The sequence below is a fragment of the Alnus glutinosa genome, chromosome 10, assembly GCF_958979055.1.
Source record: "Alnus glutinosa chromosome 10, dhAlnGlut1.1, whole genome shotgun sequence".
In the NCBI taxonomy this organism is placed as follows: domain Eukaryota; kingdom Viridiplantae; phylum Streptophyta; class Magnoliopsida; order Fagales; family Betulaceae; genus Alnus; species Alnus glutinosa.
This window is the reverse complement of record NC_084895.1, coordinates 28,660,167-28,673,309: the sequence shown is the minus strand read 5'-3', so window position 1 is coordinate 28,673,309 and position 13,143 is coordinate 28,660,167. Positions and strand designations below refer to the sequence as shown.

Below are 13,143 nucleotides of genomic sequence, written 5' to 3'. Positions count from 1 at the left end.
CATTGTCTTTAAGGAGGATATCATTTACTAGGGACCAGGTGCGGTGTTGAATTTGGGTGTGCCTTGTTTGTCTCTTATTGTTGACGTCAACATTATCCGGGGCTTCGGAATGGTTTCAGACCATCACCGCTTTATCCATCCAGGATTGGGATCCCCAAAGAAATTGCCCAGCCACAATTTTTCCAATCTAGGCCGTCCAATTAAATCTATTTAAAATAACGGCTATTAAGACGCCACCTCATCGATCCGCGTCAAATCTCAGAAGAAACCTTCTCCCTCCCCAAATGGCAAATTCGGTCCGCGTCTCTCTCTCTCTCTCAGTCTTCTCCTGATTCTTTTCTTTTTTTTTCTTACCCATTCTCCTTTCTCCTGACCCATTCTTCTTTCTCCAGAAAAATTCGCTTGATGCCATGGAGACAAGGTTTTAGGCAGAAAATTTTGGGATAATACCTGTACATTTCCCGGAAAAAGTCGCCTGATACCTGTACCTTTGCCCGGCGATTTCCTCAACCTCCTGGGACCGCGATTTTTGCGAGGTTCCCGAGCCCCCAGTTCCAGATCTGGACTCGCCTGGACGTTTTTCGCTCCTCCAACTCGACCTCTCTCCATGGCTGGTTCATCCTCTGCTCGACCAACCACAAACCCGCAGGTCTCTATTTTTTTTGTTGATTTTTATTTTGGTTATAGTTCATGGGTTGTTTGTCTGATTTGTGGGTTGTTCTGGGTTTGCTTTTCTCCCGAACCCTTTGTTTGGTTACCGAGAAAATGAAAGGAAACCAGAAGATTCAAAATTGTGGTTTCAGTTCATGTATTGAGATGTTCCTACAGAGTTTAATGTTTTTTTTTTTTGAAATATTATTGTTTTAAGTTTTGTGATGATGGTTGCGATGGACGCCATTGAGTATTATGCTTTTGCACAAATGGCATGTGTAGGCATCTCTGATTCTCAATGTCATCTTGTATTTATTCTTTCTTTTTTTTCCTTTGTAGCAAAAATTGGTACTGCGGGCATGATTAACTAAACCATAGATAGATAACAACCAAATCATTATCTACTTCAAAGATTTGATAAAACATCTCTGTCAAAATGGAATCATGAAACATTGGTTGAGCTTGCATTTTTTTCTTCTAAACCACAAGATTTAAAATTGTGGTTTCTCAGGGTTGTTCTTTAAAGATTTGTGGGTTGTTCTCAAAAAAAAAAAAAAAAAATCTTATCAAAAAAGATTTGTGGATTGTTCTGGGTTTGCTTGTCTCTGTTGGTTTGACTATTCTTTGTAATCCTCTTGGTTTCTTTGTTTGGTTGATTTTGCTGTTGGTGTCCATGTCGTTGATTTTACTGTTTGGGTGCTCATGGAATGTATGACAAGGTCGAATTTTGTAGTGTTTATTTTTTATTTTTTTCCCTTTTCTATAGACTGTATACTTACTTCAAGTCATCTTTTTGTAGCAGAGACATGTTAGTTACAGAGGCTTTGCGCCTACAAATTGAAATTCAAAAGCAGCTCCATGAACAACTCAAGGTGTGCCCAAGAAAATCAAGGTAGAATGCGTTTCTGTAAAGTGGAAATTGCTAGAAGTTGTTGGTTCAGTGCTGTTGCTGTCCTTTCAGATAATTGACTGTTTGGTTGGTTTAGTTTTGTTGGTTTCTCCATTGTGAGTTGTGAATACTGTTTAGCTACTGGTAGCAAATTGTATAGATAGCCAAAAGTAGAGAATTGTATTATTTTTTATGATATTTTGGCTTGTTTGCCGATTTGTAGCCTTTTGGCATAAAATTCTCTTATTTGGTTAATAAAATTCATTCATCCAAAAAATGGATTCCATACATGAATATAACAAAATCAATTGTGATTGGTCTTTAATCTCGTTCCGTTCTCAATCACGAAATCTGTGTAAATAATACCATATGCATTCTCTGGATTGGGTGCTTTGATAGATTCAGTTAGTTCATGTTGATGAAGGAATTAAGAAATAAGTTGTATTACTCAATTGGTAAACTGTATACCTGTTGAATGAATGTGTACAAATAACATAATGCTCCATAACAAAATGAAAATTTAGGAAGCAAAGTTGCATTGCAAAATAAGTTGTATTAACAAAAACATGCACGGGTGGTTACAGTTTAAAGCCCTTTATAATTGCTGTATAATCAGGAATATATTTCCCTAGCTACAATTGGAATAATAATCTTAGGTTTATATTCTTGGGATCGGATTAATTTTTATAATCGGATACAGCTAAAAATGTAAACATAACAATTGCGAGTGTCACCATTCATGTGGGCATAAGGCATTGCCCTTGCCTGTCTTTGGAGTGTACCTGATTAAAAAATTTCAATCCATCAAATTCATAGTAACATAAAATTGGTAGAATTATGAATTGCTATTTCTCATTAATCCAAGAAGACAATAAATGTACACAAATATTTACAGAGCATCGGAACAACGTCGCTGAAGCAAGTCGACATGTCAGAAAGTCTACCAACTACATAGTGCTGGACTACATTCACACCAAAACCTTCCTACAGAATCCTTTTTTTCTCCCCCTTTTCTTCAGATATGATTTGAGCTGCGAAAACCAGGGCCTTATTCGAGTGGGTTGCATCCAAACAAGCCTTGAGTTGTCCCACCATGGCCCATCAATTTTCCTTTGTACAACTCTTGGCTGCTTACTTATTCCAAGATGAGGACTCTCGTCTAAATGCTGCCACATAGTAGTATTCCATGCATCCTCTGGAGAAAATTAACCAGAGGTAAAAAGACAATTAATTACAATTTACAACGGATTACAAACAAAGCTTGAAGAAATGGACTCCCAATTCAAAGTCTTACCCATTCAATCCAAAGCGACAATATCAAACTCAAGAAAAAGTGCAAAACCCAAACAGCACTACAAAAACTTTAACAAACAACAAATCAAAGTGAATTCAGCTGCAAATCATATGCTCCCAAGTCCCAATCAAAGTCTCCTCTGCTCTCAATCATCCATAGATTGCAGTGAATAAAGAAATAATGGGGGGTTAAAAGTCATATAGAAATATACACAAACACACAAACAAACCAGCACTAGAATAACGGTAAAATGATAAATGAGACATCACTAAAAAAAACATACATAAGACGAAATTATACAAAAAAAAACATTCGTCAAATTTACAAAATAATGCATCATGAAGACCATTATTCTGATTCAATAAATGTTAACTAACACATACTACTAAAATGTGATAAAGCTGTTGCAACCAATAAAGAAATAATATATGAGATAACCAAGTATCAACTATGAAAGAGACAAAAAAAACCAGCTCTTTATACAAGATCAAAAGAAAACTTGGACATTAAAAATGAAAAACTGAAGACTGTTCAGTAAGGACTACTTCGAAAAATAGGCTACAGCTATGTGATAATGAAAAAAAACGAAGACAGATGAGATGGGGCTGATTTCCAGGACACTTACTACTAAGCAATGACAAAGAGAAACGAGGAAATCTTGGTCCGTGACTCCACTTTAGCACACTCCAATTTCAATGCAAGGTCACTTACTACTATGGAGGGCCAGGACATACAAATTGAACAAATTCGATTAAATACCAAAGTTGCAACGCCCTTGGTCAACGAAAAAAATTTGTCTTGCTTCCAAACACGCCCTTGGTCATATCTGACCTTTGGCTTGGGTTGTATTTTCGAACTCTACCTTTCGTGGCTTGGAAAGTCTCACCCAAAAAAGAATGAAACAAACAGAGACGAAAAAAAAAACCCATTCTGCAACACTTAAATACTTCATTTTCTTTGACAACAACAAGCATTTCGGAAGCAGAATATGCAACAAATTTCGGATCTGTACAGTGGGAAGAGATGCAGATGCGGATGGATCAAGCAACTCAAAAAACCAGATCTGTATGAAGAGAAAATCCAAAGGAAAATCGAAACAAAACAGAGAAGACCTTATGGTGGATGTCGTCGGAGTCGTCTGCGGTGGTGGTGGTGATTCGGCTTGGCTCGTCGCCGGCTTTGGCGTGCCCAACTAAAAAGAAGACATATGCACATGGCGTGCCCAGCTAGAAAATTTAAAAAGGAAAATATATCACAACTTTATTCTGATCATATAAACTGCTGACCAGCTGATAAGATATACCTTGGAGAAAGTCCAATGTCAGTCAAGAACAATAAGAGATAAGTAAACCAACAGGCAGCAGTGATGTCATTCAGCATGTGCCCCATGCCATAGTAAAGGACAGACCATCTTCCAAGGAGCTTGGAGAATGAATCATCATCTTCAGTATCATTACCCATCATCATAGTTTTAACAAATGGGAACCTGAAAAGTATGAACTGAAACTTTGAGAGAACAAGCATATGTAGAAATTCACCACAATAACTAGAACTATACCGATGATAGTTCTTTGTCATCCATACAATGAGGTTATGAATAATTTTACCACAAAAAGCTGTATTTTAAACACCCTAAATATTTCCAACAAATCTTTTGCTGGTCAAGTTTAAGGGGCCATGTGTTAAAATAAACGGGAACTGTTTATCAGCATCATATAGGACCATGATGGAACCCCAGACTACTGAGAACTAGCAAAGCTCATGGAAGAGCAAGTTTTTCCAGCCCCAAGTAGTCACCAATAGCACCTACACTTCCAAGGATAGCAGGGTTGGAGGGAGTACATTGGATTGGTGGAAGCACCCTTCCTATGTGTGTGTGCATTTTTTTTCAGGAAGAGGGGAAGGGGAGGGGGGAGGCACACCCTGATATACGTTTCAGTCTTCAGATATCACGTCAATTACAAAGCTCAAAACCAATTCTGTTTTGCTCTATGTATTGCGCTATCTAAATGGAAAACTTCCTATAATCATATTATTCCACCACTCTATTCTCAAATTAAGGCTCCATTCCATCTCCTCTGTTTAACAAACACCACATCTCCATTCCCCAGTTGTCCAGCCAAACTGGTAAATAATCCCATTTTCTTTCTGCGTCATTTATTTAGAGGCTAGAGATGCTTATATACTCATAGGCTCGGAATGCTTAAATGGTCAAAAGTATAAAATTTTCAAAAACATGCGATAATGTAAAAACTGGATTAGACCATTTTAAGCTCCACACAGCATTCTGATCAATTCTATACTGAGCATGTGAACTCCAACATCAACAAAGACTCACCAGCCACAAGTTCTCAAAGCAAGGTGTTAAGGATTTGGTCACTTAATTTCTATCATAATGTGAACAAAACTGTTTTGTATGATAGAAAAAAAGTGACCAATTCCCCCCCTCCCCCCCAAGCACTCCATCGAACAGCCAAAAGAAAAGACAAATCTTTTCAAAGTATGTTGTTGTTTACATGCTAAATATGCCACTTTCTGAGCCACAGGCATCCCCAATCCAAGAACAAAGTAGAACCCACATAACATTCCCCTGAAAAGTCAAGGGAAGAAAACCCTGACTGTACGCTTATAACCCCCAAAGTTGAAAGTTACTGAATTTAGAATTTAAACTGCTAATAAAATAAATCATGACTAACTAAACATCCCCTTCATCCATATCACAGAAGAACCATGTAAAACAAATCAGTAAAAGAAAATGTAACAAAAAACAATTCTGAATAACTGGAAAGAAAAGAAAGAATCAAAGGAAAGTTAGGAACATACAAATACAGAAGATTAAGCTAAACAGAACCCATCGACAAGAGCTTCCCAAAATCACAAGTTCAATTTAGTGTAAGGTGAACTGGCACATAATTATGTGGCTTTAAATTAATTCTAATGTGCAATGACTCAATATCTAAAAGTTTATTGGGGTCTCCATTAGATTTAATAACCATGGCACAATAATGAGTTTTTTTTTTTTTTTTTTTCGGGCCGTACAATACTTAGTTTCCTTTAGCTTTCTAATTGACCCATATAACGAGTGTTAAGCCAATGCTTCTCAAACCAAATGGTTTTAGGGCACTAGGTGTAAAAATACCCCTACGGTTTTACTAACTCGAGTCAAAAAGGTTACGAAACTAAATTAGTCATGGTATTAACCAGTCTAAACTTCTCACCTTTTGACGTGAACATTCATTACTTAATGAGGCAAGAAGTTCAGTTACTCAGTGAAAAACATTCAAAAATATGTGTGTCCGCGCGCCAAGATATCCTATCCAACAAGTCACCCAACTTCACCCAAGACATTGAAAACATATACAATCAGGTTCACATATCATACCTCACAAATTATATGTTAATGTGCTCGTGGTAAATCAAATTGAAACAAGTGATTCTCATTTTGCCAAAAGTGAGTAACAAGACTCAGAATCTTAGTCATATGATCACGTGTTCAACATTCTAAGCTCGCCAATGAAATTTGAATCACAGTTCCAGATCAACGAAATTCTTAAAAATAACAAGAATATGCATTTATTTTTTGACAAAGTGTGTGTGTCTTTTCCATACCCCCAAACTTAAATTACACATTGTCATCAATGTGTCGAAAAAAATGAAAGATCATACTAGGGAGATAGGAAATCTGAATGGAGAGGCATGGCTCATAGCATACCCCTAAACTTAAATGTAAGAACACTTGTCCTTGAAAAACCAAATACTATACAAAACAAATGAAAAACTAAAAATATGAGAACAAACTAAAAATAACCAGTAAAAAATTAAACAAAAACAGAAAAAGAAAATGTTCCAAAGTTACAATCGCACATGACATGAAGTAGCCTCAGTACCACTATCTTGGAAGATGTCGCTCGAGCACAGTGTCCCGTGGCTCGAGTGCATGTTTTGTGTAGTAGTCGAACCTGAAACGAAAACAAGAAGAAAACACACAAAACAAAATTGAAATATGCATACAGTAGCATCAGTACTACTGTATCCAGTGTTAAAACACAAAAAAAAAAAAAAAAAAAAAAAAAAAAAAAAAACAAACACACACAATAAGGTAAAGAGCAAAATAAAATAAAAACAAAAATGAAGAAAAATAGATGGCATTGCATTCAGCAACATCAGTACTTCTGTCTGGGATGTGGTGCTCGTGCCATATTCTTCTTTTGGGCTACCTCTCAAGTAGTGCTAAGTTTATAGTCTTCAGCTAAACAAAACAGATGAGAATAATAACTTTTTTTTTAGATGAACACACATAAATAACAAAAATAAAAGGAAAAACTTTAAAAAACACAATCCCCGGCAACGGCTCAAAAAATTTGTTCAAATATCTACCTAAATAAATAGGTAAATAATTGTACATTTTACTCGCAAGTGCACAATATCAAAACGATAGTATAGTAAGCAAGTACAAGATCATTCCCACGAGCATTGTGATAAATTACGCTTAAAGAGAATTTCCTAAACATTAAAATGTAATTTAGGTACATTAAATTACAAAACCATATTTTCGTACTAAATAATAAACAACAAACTTGTAATGTGTAACAAAATGAATACAATAAAATATTTCTCCTATGAAATGTTATTGGGATAACAGATACAGCCGTACCACTTTGTATCAAGTTAATGCTTCGGTCAAGAGCTTAAGTTGATGTAGGGTAAGAAATAACTGTGGCTTCTGTTCCAACACCATCATCAGGCAACAAAGGCCAAACTCGGCAAAAAACACGAATATTTCCTTTTAGTTCGTGCAATAAGAGACAATTAAATGTAAGTGAAGCCTCATAAACTCTAAACAATAAGAGAGGGATATAGACTTACCAGAATAATATTGTGCAGTTTTTTTCTTAACTTCTCTCCTTCACTAAGTTGGAACTCTGTATCTGAAAGGAAATCTTGTAGTTCACGCACAATTCTCTTTTGTGCTTCAAATTCTATTCTTGTTTCTAAGGACGATAAATCAGTCATATGAGAACAAAAATAATCATTCTTGTGAGGCCAGCTTGATCAAATTTGAAATACATGTCAAAATCAATAAGCATGCTAATGATGCCCTATGCAGAACATGAGAAAACATAAGCAATCTTTCTACAATCTGTACACGATTAGCATTATCTTAGTTTCTCATTTGTAGCATCATGCTGAAGCTGTAGTAAGCCAATCTGCTCCCCTCTAGAAGAACATGCCTCCTGTAAAAGGGTCCAAAATCGTACAACTACTAAAGGTGGGTATATAGGCATTTCGTTTATGAATATTGATCGAATTTGTTCTTATGTTGGACATTCTTACATTGGTAACCTCGAAGAGTGGAATTCAATATGCATGCTTATTGATTAATTTCAATAAGAGGCAATTAAATGTAAGAATGTCCAAAACAAATTCAATATGCATAAACGAAATGCGTATATATCTACCTTCAGCAGTTGTAAAATTTTAGACTCTCTTACAGGAGACATGTTCTTCTAGAAGGAAGAAGATTGGCTTACTGCAGCTTCAGCTTGATGCTGCAAATGAAAAACTAAAGGTAATGTTGATTGTGCACAGATTGTAGGAAGGTTGCTTATGTTTTCTCATGTTTTTCATATGGCATCATTAGCATGTTTAATAATTCTGATATGTATTTCGGATTTGATCAAGCTAACCCCACAATAATGATTATTTTTGTTCTTAGATGGCTAATTTATCGTCCTCAAAAATAAGAACAGAATTTGAAGCACAAAAGATAATTGTGCGTGAACTACAAGATTGTCTTTCAGACACAGAGTTCCAGCTTAGTGAAGGAGAGAAGTTAAGAAAAAAACTACACAACACTATTCTGGTAAGTCTATATCCCTCTCTTATTGTTCAGGGTTTATGAGGCTTTACTTACATTTAATTGCCTCTTATTGTAGGAACTAAAAGAAAATATGTGTTTTTTGCCGAGTCCTTCCTTTGTTCCCTGATGATGGTGTTGGAACAGAAGCCACATTCATTTTTTACCCTACATCAACGAAAGCTCTTGGCCGGGGCATTAACTTGATACAAAGTGGTACGGATGTATCCGTTATCCTAATAACATTTCATAGGAAAGGGACCCGAGATAACCCATCTAGCATCTGAGGAAAAGACCACGTGCCCGTCAGAAACATAGCAATAGCTGCATCATCCCTAGCCTTCTGATCCTGGGGATAAAAACACCATCACCCTCCCACGGATAATCATCACCTTCCTCAACCCAAGCAATACCTTCCTCCTCAACCCAGTCAAGACCATCCTCTACATCCGAGTTATATCCATCATACCAATCCAAAAGTCACGAATCCGTTGAAGCTTCAAGATTTGTGACCTTCAAAGCAGACTCTAAGGACTTCAAAACATCCCTCGACTCCAAAGCAGCAGGGGGTGAAACCTACGCATCGATCACCAACAAAACTGGAGAAGACCCATCGAAGAGACTGTCCTTACTCGAAGAAACCGCACGCATCTGAAGAAGAGCCTCCGTCGGAATAGAAGAAATCCTAATAACTGAACTGACACAAATTAATTAAGCCCCAAATTCCATCACTAATGTACATCCCAAAAACAGATTAACGGCAGTAAATAGATGAAGATCGATAGCAAGAAAGCACCTATTAATGAGCAAATATTTACTACTATCCGGATGGGTGGAGTGCTCAAGACTAGAATAGGGGCCCAAATAGTATTAACTTATCGTATAGTACGTAGCACTATGATTAATGCATAGCAGGAAAAAATACACCTTCGTGTAATCATACTGATATGGTCGTTATAGTTCTTTTATAAAATTCTTGAAGAGGATGAATTGAATTACAATTGTCTTTAGGTGGTTGCTCCTTTGGAGATTGTGGTTAGGTAGACTTACAAAGATATTGAAGTCCGTGTAAGGCGACTTGTACGAGTCCGGCCGGGGTGGGTACATGAAGCCTTGAGGAGTTCTCCGTCAAAAAAAAAAAAAGATATTGGAGGTAGGGTGATTTCATTTTATTCAAGGTTACTTAATGCTATTGTTGGTTGGGTAGAGAAGGAGAAGCTGTTAGGGATGCAATAAAATTATCCTTTTACATGGTAGGATTGTCGAAATAACCTTAGAGATGGAACCAATTAAAGGAACTAGTATACTTTGATTTCTTGTTTCCATGATGCTTAAAAGTCTGTATCTTGTGAGTTTACTTCGGTGTACGTGTATGCATCTCTGTTTTTTTTAACATATTACTCTGTCCGATGGGGTGGAGCATATGATAGAGAGGCCTCCTGATCGAAGTTAGTAGATCTAAGTTAAAAAACAGTAGATCTAAGAACTTAGGGGCCGCATAAGTTCAGTCCAACTATATAGAAACACAAAAGAGAAAATATAAAACCAACAACAAGACAACACACAACACAGGCTGATCTGGAGTCGTAGGTGCTGGCCCGTGTAAACCACATGCCACTACTGGAAGACCTCTCTCCGGCTGAGGACGTTGCAAGCAGCAAAAAATCGCCTTCAGTAGCGTCAGGGGAAAGTTGTTGTGGGGGGGGGGGGGGGGGGGGGTGGGAGCGAGGAGCCAGTACGTGTTGGGGAGTGTGAAACACTCATTGGCGTGTGAAAGACGCTCCCTGCCAGGGAGCGCCGAAGGATGATCGTGTGGTGTTGGTGGGGGCGGAAAGCGATGGGCAGCACAGCAGAGATGTGTGTGACACACAAAAGTTGGAGCTGACTTGTAGATCTAAGTTCAAAAACTTGGACCCAAAACCCTACCCGATTCCGGCATATGATCCATGGTGGATATGTTGCAGAGATAAGAAATATAAAAAGCAAACAAAAAAGCAAGGAAAAAACCTCTGAAGAGGTGGATATGGCCAGGGAAAACCCTAGCAGGATAGGGGCCTCATGGGAGGCGGTAGGGGCCTCATGGAGGCAGGAGCAGAAGGATAGAGAAGGGAAAGGAAACGAAAGGAAAAGAGGTGGGGGGGAAGCAAGCTTCCCTCCCATGGCTTTTGGGCTCTCTGGTTTAACAGAGAAGACGAAAGGTTCTCAAGAACTCTCTCGAGACCGTAAAACTAAGTCTTTAAAATGTGAAACAAAGGGAAAAAAATATTTTGTCTTGGTGGTGTTAATTTCATGTCTTTACATAGTGACTACCTATTAAATTGGTATCCAGAGCAAACAGCTCCAATCATGACAGAAAGAACCCGTCTTTTATAAATGCTTGTTCAACAAGTGCAAGAGCTATCCCTCATATATGAAAACTGCACATGCCAGCTCGAGACCTTAACCCACAACCTACAGAAAATCCAGCACCAACCCAAGACCCACAACCCAAAACAGCCCCAACGACCAAAAACCAGCAGAACAAACCGTTCCACCCCGTTACCCGCAACCCCAACCAGCACCAAACCAGTTGTCCACCGGCCTTCCACGGCAACAACCCAACGATTTTCCCACCCACCCAAAATCACCCAAAAACACCGAAACCTACCCCAATTACCAACTCGTTGGCTCCAACCAAAAATGACCCAGAGCCACCGGCGCGTGTCCTAACCCGTGCACAAAAAATCACCGGGCACAGCTTTTGATTTGTGAATGGTCTTCCAAGGTCAAGCAGATGACGGCTTCACCAAAGATTGAGTTACAGTGTCTCTCCTTTTAAGAGTGAAGAGAGAGATGATCAGAGGCAGGGAGATGAGAGCTAGTGAAGAGATATCTAATGAGGCTAGCTGAATGTGAGAAGACTTTGCGTAACTTTGAGAGTGATAATATTAATTTATATAGAAGAGAAAAGACAATAAACTTGTCGGTGAATTAAGATGATGGAAATTAGGAGTTGAGTCTTCTCTATCTGGCCGGGCAAGTGGGTTTTTGGGTTTGATTGCAGATCATATGGTGTTGGCTTTGTATCGGTAGGGATGAAGCAGTGTACGTTTGGAGAAGTTTAAAAGGGAATAGAAAATGTTTTAAGCCGTGGCTTTTATAAATTAGTTAGGAAGCAGTGTTTGGAACTTCAAGCATTTTAGCAGAAATGAGGGGGAAAAAGGAAAAAAGAAAAAAAGAGTTGGTTGAAAGCTTGAAGACAATCTGGTGAGGTTTTTCGATCGACCAGCTTCTTGTAACTAATTACAAATTAATTAAGTACGAGGTGAAAAAGGAGTTAGGGGTTTCTAAGCAGAGTCAAATAAAAAAAAATAGTGCAATCAAGCCATTTAATTAACTTGTAATGTTAAAATAAATATTGTGAACTCAAATTAAAAATTAAAAAATAAAACATATGGTTTCATCATATTCCACAATTTTGCTTTAAAAAAAAAAAAAAAAAAAACAGGCAAAGTGAATATAAATAAAGAGAAATATACATACTACATTAGATTATTATCTAAAGAACGTAACCAGAGAGAGAGAGAGAGAGAGAGAGACCTGACACATTAACTCAATGGTTCCATGCTTGCTCTTCTCCTTCTTCAGATCACGCTCTGTTTGTTGACGAGTATTCACCCACCGGAGGGATCTGGCTTGCATGCCGTTAACGACGTCGTCAAGAACCTAAAAGCAAAACGGCGCCGTTATGTTCTGTTTGTTTACAAAAAGGAATTTATTTTAAATTCACAATTTCACCCTCTGAGGCGATAAAGATTAAAGTGATATTTAATTTAAACCTCCCGTGACCCATCTACTGTTCGGCAGAAAACTTATCCGGCCAGTTCCTGATCTGATCGGCACTGGGAGACTTCGATGGGTTGGATTTGGTGTTTCCTTTTCTTTTCTTTTCTTTTTTTTTTTTCTTCCTCGGAAAGTAGTTTCTTTCTTCTCTTTTCTTTCAATTGCGAAGCAACCAAACTATATGAACACTGCTATCTCTTCTTTTCACGAGCTAGCTAGGTCTTCACCAGTCCTCAGCTTCGAGCTTTTCCTCAGTGTACGTCTTCATCTTTGCCGCTGTTTTTGCTTGGCTCGATCTCCTCTGGTGGTCTCGCTAGGGCTCTCTCTCTAAAACCCGAGTTCATGTCCAAACTCAAAGTGCTATTCCTGGCCCTTCTGGTCTGCCACTTCTTGACGTGTTTACGAAGCATATGATTTGATTTTCTGTGCTTTGGGGCCTTTCCTGATCAGTAGGATATCACTAGTGATGATGAAGATGAAGAAGACGGATCAAGAATATCGAGAAAATCGAGTGGGCGCTGAGGGAAGTGATAGATGGAACTTCAAGAAATGTCTTCTCCAAGTGGTGTATGGTTTATACAGGAAAATCAAAACAATAAGTTGTGCAAAGAAGCTAAAAGAGAGAGAGAG

At 38.0% G+C, this 13,143-nt stretch overlaps 1 long non-coding RNA gene across 1 annotated transcript; it reads left to right on the top strand.

Annotated features, from left to right (window-relative positions):
• The first annotated feature begins 87 nt into the window (after nt 1–87).
• LOC133879648 (uncharacterized) lies at nt 88–1,817 on the top strand. The gene is made up of 2 exons (XR_009902132.1): nt 88–649; nt 1,454–1,817. It is a non-coding gene; the product is annotated as an uncharacterized LOC133879648 (long non-coding RNA).
• The last annotated feature ends 11,326 nt before the right edge of the window (nt 1,818–13,143 follow it).